This window comes from Pseudopipra pipra, chromosome W (assembly GCF_036250125.1).
Source record: "Pseudopipra pipra isolate bDixPip1 chromosome W, bDixPip1.hap1, whole genome shotgun sequence".
Classification (NCBI taxonomy): Eukaryota; Metazoa; Chordata; class Aves; order Passeriformes; family Pipridae; genus Pseudopipra; species Pseudopipra pipra.
Genome location: NC_087580.1, coordinates 14631615 through 14638168, shown reverse-complemented (window position 1 = coordinate 14638168; position 6554 = coordinate 14631615). Strand labels below are relative to the sequence as shown.

Here is a 6554-nt window from a genome sequence, read left to right as displayed (position 1 = left end):
CACACGCTGGGCAGGAGCAGGAGCCACCCACCTGTGTGGAGCGTTTTCTTTCCCTGACCGAGGGGGCAGATTCCTCTTGCTGTGAACTGAGAGGAGAAAGCAGAGACATCTGTCATGCTGAGCTCCCCTGCCTTTGTCTGAGGCCAAAGCTGGCCTTCCTCCCCATGCAGGAAAGCCTTCCTGCTCTCGATGGCCCCCGGGGAGCTGCCTGCAGCACCCATTGCTGCAGCTCATGGACAGAGCAGCTCTGTCACCAGCTTTGTCCCACACACGGGGATACTGAGGTGTTGTTTTGCTCCCTCTTTCCAAGCCAGCAATCCAAATGGACAATAACCCAGGTCTGGCTGCTGAAGCCAGGCAAGGCCTAGAGAGCAATTGTTATATAACCATACGAAAAGCAGAGAGTTAAATTCAGAATATAGATTTAAGCAGAAGCACAAAGAATGTAGTCTTAGAGACAGCAGAGGCCATAACTCATTAAAGAATGCAGGATACATTGACACAAAAGAACAGAAACATATGTACTCAGGAAAACAGAAGGAACTAAGAGGCTAAAATTGGTATATAGAATGAAAACAAAGGCTGATAAGGAAAGAGGATGAGCTAAAACCCGGGCATCCTTGCCAAGATATCAGGAACCTCCGCCAAATAAGCTAGAAAGGTAGCCAAAGTAGGAAAGTTCACAGAAGTTCGTGATGGTGATGGGAGGAGGGCCGGGGACTCATGAGGCTGAAGAACAGGAACGACCCTCCCAGATTCCCCCCAAATTGAAGACCACACCTCTAACTCCGCCTAGACTCCACCTGTTATGAATATTAAAAATGTATGTCAGAATATTATGCATATTCATGATGTATGATGCAATTACTTGCCAAAAATTGTATAAAAAGACCAGCTGTGAGTTGCTGGATCGAAGCAGTTTCCCCAGGGAGACCTGGCTGCTTCCCGGCACCGTGAATAAAACATACCTCCTGTTTAAAGGCTACAAACTTTGTCTCTGAGCAGTTACTCCGTCCGTGCCTTATTGGGGGCATAAAATTGGCATCACTGCCTGTCACACAACCAGCTGTGTGGTGGTGCCTCCTCAGACAGAACGGCTGGGGCAGGTCTTCTCTTACCTTTGCAGTGGAGGTGCTTGGTGGATGAGGAATTTGAAGTTGAGGGCGCCTTTGTTCTCCACAATTAAGACCTGGCTCTTCTTGGTGCCCTTAACCATGGCACCGAAGTCGATGGGCGAGGCAGGCTCGATGCTGTACTTGCTGTACACAGCTCTCACCGACACCCTCACTGGGATGGTGGCAACGGTCTCGCCTCCTTGACCCGATTTGAGATCAATGACCTGCAACCAGAGGAGGGGCTGGTAAACACAGCACAGAGGCCAGCCTCTACCTCTGTCCCCTGACCCCAGCCCAGGTCTCCAGCAGCTCACCCTCCCTTTTTAAAGGCCTCTTCCAGAGCCAGATTTCCAGCTCTCTTATGAAGCCTCCCAAATGGTTTTGGAAGTCTCTGTTTGTGTGTGTAGGAGAGAGGATGCCCCAGCTAAAGCCTGCTTTGCACAAGACACCTCTCCTGCTTATGCTCCCAAGACACACTGTGCTAACACAGCCGGGCCCAGGCAGCTCACCTGGCAGAGCAGGATGGGTTTGCTCTCGAGAAACACTTCAGTCGTGGGGTGGAAGAGGACCTCAACTTTCACAGGTGGCTGGGAGGCTTTCAGCACAGCCCCCTGCGGCCGGACAGTGAAGGGAGATTCCAAGTCACCCCTCTTGGCACTTCCAGTGGTCAGCTTGAAACTGTGGAGAAAGGGAAAGAATGAAGACCTCTGCAGTTGAAAGCACGGGTGCCACCAGCACAGCCAGCACTTTGCACAGGACCAGAAAAAAAAGAAAAGGGAGCAGCATGGGAACAGGTTCTAGCCATGGACAGAGGGAGAACGCAGGCCTGGGAGCCTGAGGAAAAGCTCAGCACCAGGCAGCTGGACTCACCTGTACTCAAAGTCATATAAGCCTTTGTTCTGCAGACTCAGGACTTGCTTCTTATTATCCAGGACATTAATGGTTCCAAATTCCAAGCTTCCATCTGGACCTGCAGAAAACCCGCAGAGCGAGGTAAGAAGTGGTGAATATTTGTGAGCTGCTGCAGAGCACACCAGCTCACAAGCTACACAGTTGGAGTTCTTGGATGGCACAAAACCCTCTTCAGCAAGTGTCCCTTCTCAGAAGTGTTCTCTAGCTACTTGGCTGCCCTTTCTCTTCTCACTCCAGTATCTGCAGGGTAGAAGCCAAGCAGCTTGGTTTCCATTTCCTTGCTTCCAAGCACAAATCCAGCTACTTTATGTGCTCTGCTGAGCCAACTGCCTGTTCAGATGACTGTTGTTTCAAAGCACCAAATGCAATCTGCACGTGAAGCTGCACATTTCCAAGTTCAGACGGGAGAGACTCAAGGCTGTTGGTGCCCTGACAGTGCTTTACTTCACGCAGCTTGCAAGGTCTGTGCTTTATGGATCTGTGCCACCCTTGCCTGCTATGCCATCCCCTCCCAAGGGCTTTGGTTGCCCACCTGCCAAGGTAGTAAAATGCATCTGGACTGTGTTGTCTGGGAGGCATCCACTGACCTTCAGGCATGTTGATGCTCAGATTAACATCGTAGACCTCCACAGAGACTTTGATGGTTTCAGCCTGAACAATGCCCAGGATGTTTTCTGTATCTGAAACCTGAGGCAGCAAGAAACAAACACTGCTTAGACCATTCTTTTGGAAGACAGCCTCTAAGTCCTTGTCTCTGCCAACTGCTTCCCCCACGGCCTCCCTGGCTTGACAAGTGTTTGCGGACTCCCAAGTTTTCTTAACCTGTTCATCTCAGGCTGCCCCGGCAGGATTCCGCTGCAGTAGGAAACCTTATCAGCCCAATTCTGCACTCCCACAGCAGGGAATGGTGCTGCTAAAGCACCCTTGAGAGGGCCAGGGCTGTAAACACAACCACAAGAAATGCGAGGTGTCCCAGAGCAGGTGGCATTGACAATTAGCGCCCTCCTCGTCAATCACCTCGCATGTTTGCTGAAATGCAGCCTCTAAACCACAGGGAACAAAATCCCAGAAAGGGTGCAGAGCAAATGCTGGTCTGTACAACCAAACAACAGCCTTCAAGCCTGCACAGCAGCAAGGTGGCTGTGGTACAGGCTCTGGATGCAGAGCCTGGGCACCCGGCCAACCCAGCACAGAGGCAGAAGTTGGGGCCACAGCACCCCCGTGTCTGTCAGGTGCAGCTCTCCCTGACTCTGTCCCTAAGAGCACACGGCTGCTTGCTCTGCCCTGCTCTGCCAGGCAGGCCCAAGCCCCTCTCACCTCTAGTTGGATCATCTTATTTGTGATGCCAATCTTCTCGGCCTTGAAATTCAGCTTCACCTCAAAGTCTGTGCGGGGCCCAACGATGCCCCTGCCTTGCGATGCAGAGAACTCATCTCCAAGGTCGTCCAGCCCACTGAGATGCCATGCCATGGGCAGTGGGCTGTCGTTTCTTAGGACCAGGGTCTGGGTGTCAGTCCTGCAGAGACAGGAAGACACTCAGCGTCAGTGCTGGGTGGTCACACCAGCCTGGCCACTGAATGCGGCTCAAAGCAGCTCCATCTGAGCCTCTGGAACCAGAGTCAAACCTCTTCTCTTTGTCACGAGCCTTGGAGTGCCCTCAGCCGTGGCATGACTGACCTGTGCAGAAGCAGCTTGTTGAAATGCAGCTCCTGGGGACTGACCCCCAGCTTCACTTGCACCCCTTGGCAGCACAGTTGGAAGACCACTGGCTCTGGGTTGTCCTTGATGCAGTAGACGAGACTGTCTTCCAGGAGGCCAGCAGAAGTCGGGTACGCCCAAACACTCAGCTTCTGAACCCGTCCCCACAAACAGAAATACAAAGAGCCCTCTGTGAGCAGGAGGAACGGCACTTCTGCGGTGCCTGCCCTACCTGCTCACCTCCTACCTTCTTCTCTTTGGGCTGCAGCCTCATGCTGGGAGGGTCCAAAAGGAACGTCTCTCCTTTGCTGTCATTCTCAAAGGAGAAATGCACCTCTGCCTCCATGGGGGAGTCGTTGAGGATGGTTAACTTTTCGCTGTTGCCGGGGCAGTTCTGTGCCTTGTACCTGTCCAGAGAAGGGGAAAAGGCTGCAGAGGAGACTGTTGCCCTCACCACACACCGAGGAAAGCACTGTGTGCTGGCAGCAGGAGGTGGCACTGGAAGACCATGGTCTAACAAGCAGGAGAAGAAAAAGGATCCCTGTCAGGGGCACGAGGCACGGTCTGTGTGCTCATCCTTGCCTGGCTTTGACGCTGCCCCTATACCTGGTGCCTGCACCCCAGAAGCGTGACGATGCACAGGCCATTTCATAAGTGTTTCACACAATTTAAATTCAAAAGTGCCTGGAAAAACAACAATACACCAGGCACAAGGGTTCTTTCCCCTTCTTTCTTGGGGTGCCTTCCCTGCAGAGGATAGAGAAAGGCTTTGGAAAAGATGTTTGCAAAAGAGTTTTGCTTATCTCTTTTAGAAAAGTCGTCAGACTACTGTGGGTTAGCTCAAAAGTCTGAGGGAAAGAAATCAAAAGCATCAGTTCCCAAGGGGAATGTGAAAGATAACAAATGACCCTTCCCTGAGGTGTGCAACTGAATTTGGAATGAAAGGGCTAAAGAGGCAAACAGAAATCCCAGACCATCCATCAGCCTGGCCTTCCAGAGCTCCCATGGAGACAAGACCTTAACTTCAAATATTATTAAAAAAATAAAAAGAAGAGTGACATTAAAAACAGAAATATGCCAACAGCTACAATGACAACATTTTTAGGCAGACTTTTTCCAGCACTGTGGATGCACTGGAATCTCAGGAAAACACAATTCCTGCTGTAAGTTCCCCTCTGACTCACACATATTGGCAGGTCAAATCACAAAATCTCACTACTATTAGAGATTAATGAAAGGTTTACAAAACCATCTAGAGAATACTTGCTTGTTTGTCTACCTGTCGAGCTCAAAGCACTTGAAAAAGCACCATAAAGTTCATTTCCTAAGGGGTGGAGCTGAGATGTGGAGGGGACACAGGTTGCCCCAAGTCACCTTCGGGCTGGCAGCAGCAGCTCTGGTGGCTCTGGACACCAGGGCACCCACCAGGCTGGCAAAGCAGCTCCTCCAAGGCTCAGTTGCCTGTTATCTGCTCACACTCACACATCTGTGCTCCCTCAAGCCCATGTGTCTGCCAGGTCTCTGCCCGGGACTGCCCTGCATTGTGCCACTGGGACAGTGTGTCTGCAAGTGTGTCCAGGAGAGCACAAGGCCCTGGAGATCCCCTCCCGACATCTCAGTCTGTACAGGCAGCACACAGGGATGCTCACTTGGGAGCAGGGAGCACATACCACTCTCCTGACTTGCCACAAAGCAGCGGTCCAAAGTGGAACTGCTTTGTGCTCATGACATATTCCTTGGAGATGATGTCCTCCTTCTCCTTGCTCTTCCTCCAGCGAGGAAACACCAGCCTGGGCAGAGACAATTGGGAATGAGGAGCTCTGAGATGCTGCAAGTAGGAAATCTAGTCAGAAAGCCATCACCCTTCTCGGTGGCTGAGGTACCAGTTCAGCCTCCCAGCTCCCAGCAGAGGAAGGGATGCTGGGTGACTCAGGCAGCACCATCTGCCCCAGCCAGAAGGTCACAAGGGGCAGCCCTGGCTCCCAGGTCGGGGGTGCAGTGTGGGATGCTCCTGTGGCCCAGCCTTACCGTGGGTTCTGGCTGATGCTGGGGTACAGGGCAGTGGCACTGCAGGGCAACTGGTACAGGCGCTTTGAGCCCAGGATCTCAAAGTTCAATCAGCTGGTCAAACTGCCCTGGCACTGTGGGGCTGAAGCGGATCTTCAGTTCCACCTCGCCGTGGGCAGGAACGATCCACCGGAACCTTCTCAGCCTGGCAGTTAAAAGGGAAGCTTCAGTCATTGCTAAGGGGCAAACGAGACAAGGAGGAGGGCTGTGCACTCGCCATCCCATGGAGGCACTGGCAGAGGGTCGCTGCGGAGCTGAGGACGATGGACCTCGTTTGACAAGATGAGCGTGAAGCACAGGGATCACCTCCTCCCCTGCAGCTCACCTGGCAGGTCTCTCGAGGGTTGAGTCACTCTGCAGTTGGCTTTTCATTGGCTCAGGTGAACTTCTGGGTGTTTCTGGGGAGTGATCCTGGAGACTTTTCGGGCTCTGGGGGGAGTTTGGCTTTTCCTTGCTAGACTTGTGTCTGCTCGTGGCTTTCCCCTCCTTCAAGTGGTCCTGTGCCTCTGCCTCTGGGGCCTTGGCATAAGGGGAGAGAAAAAAGAGAGAGAGAGGTGAGACCTGCCCTGAGACACGCCCCTCCTGGAAAGCAGAATGGGGGATTTGTTAGCCAACAGGAGAGAGAATAAATAATCACCATTGCCCATGGACTTGGTCTTCCTTACTGGCCTTTGTCTTGCCTCGGACACCCCTCCTTACCCAGGACCCTCTCCCCACCAAGGACTCTTGGGTTGATGGGTTTAAGCGATTTTTTTCCTGTTG

General features: G+C 52.5%; 1 long non-coding RNA gene across 1 annotated transcript; it reads right to left on the bottom strand.

The window, feature by feature from the left end:
• Positions 1-4206: 4206 nt before the first annotated feature.
• On the bottom strand, positions 4207-5840 carry LOC135406134 (uncharacterized). Its single transcript, XR_010426141.1, has 3 exons — positions 5754-5840; positions 5396-5515; positions 4207-4238 (listed from the first exon to the last, which is right to left on the bottom strand). It is a non-coding gene; the product is annotated as an uncharacterized LOC135406134 (long non-coding RNA).
• Positions 5841-6554: the final 714 nt, after the last annotated feature.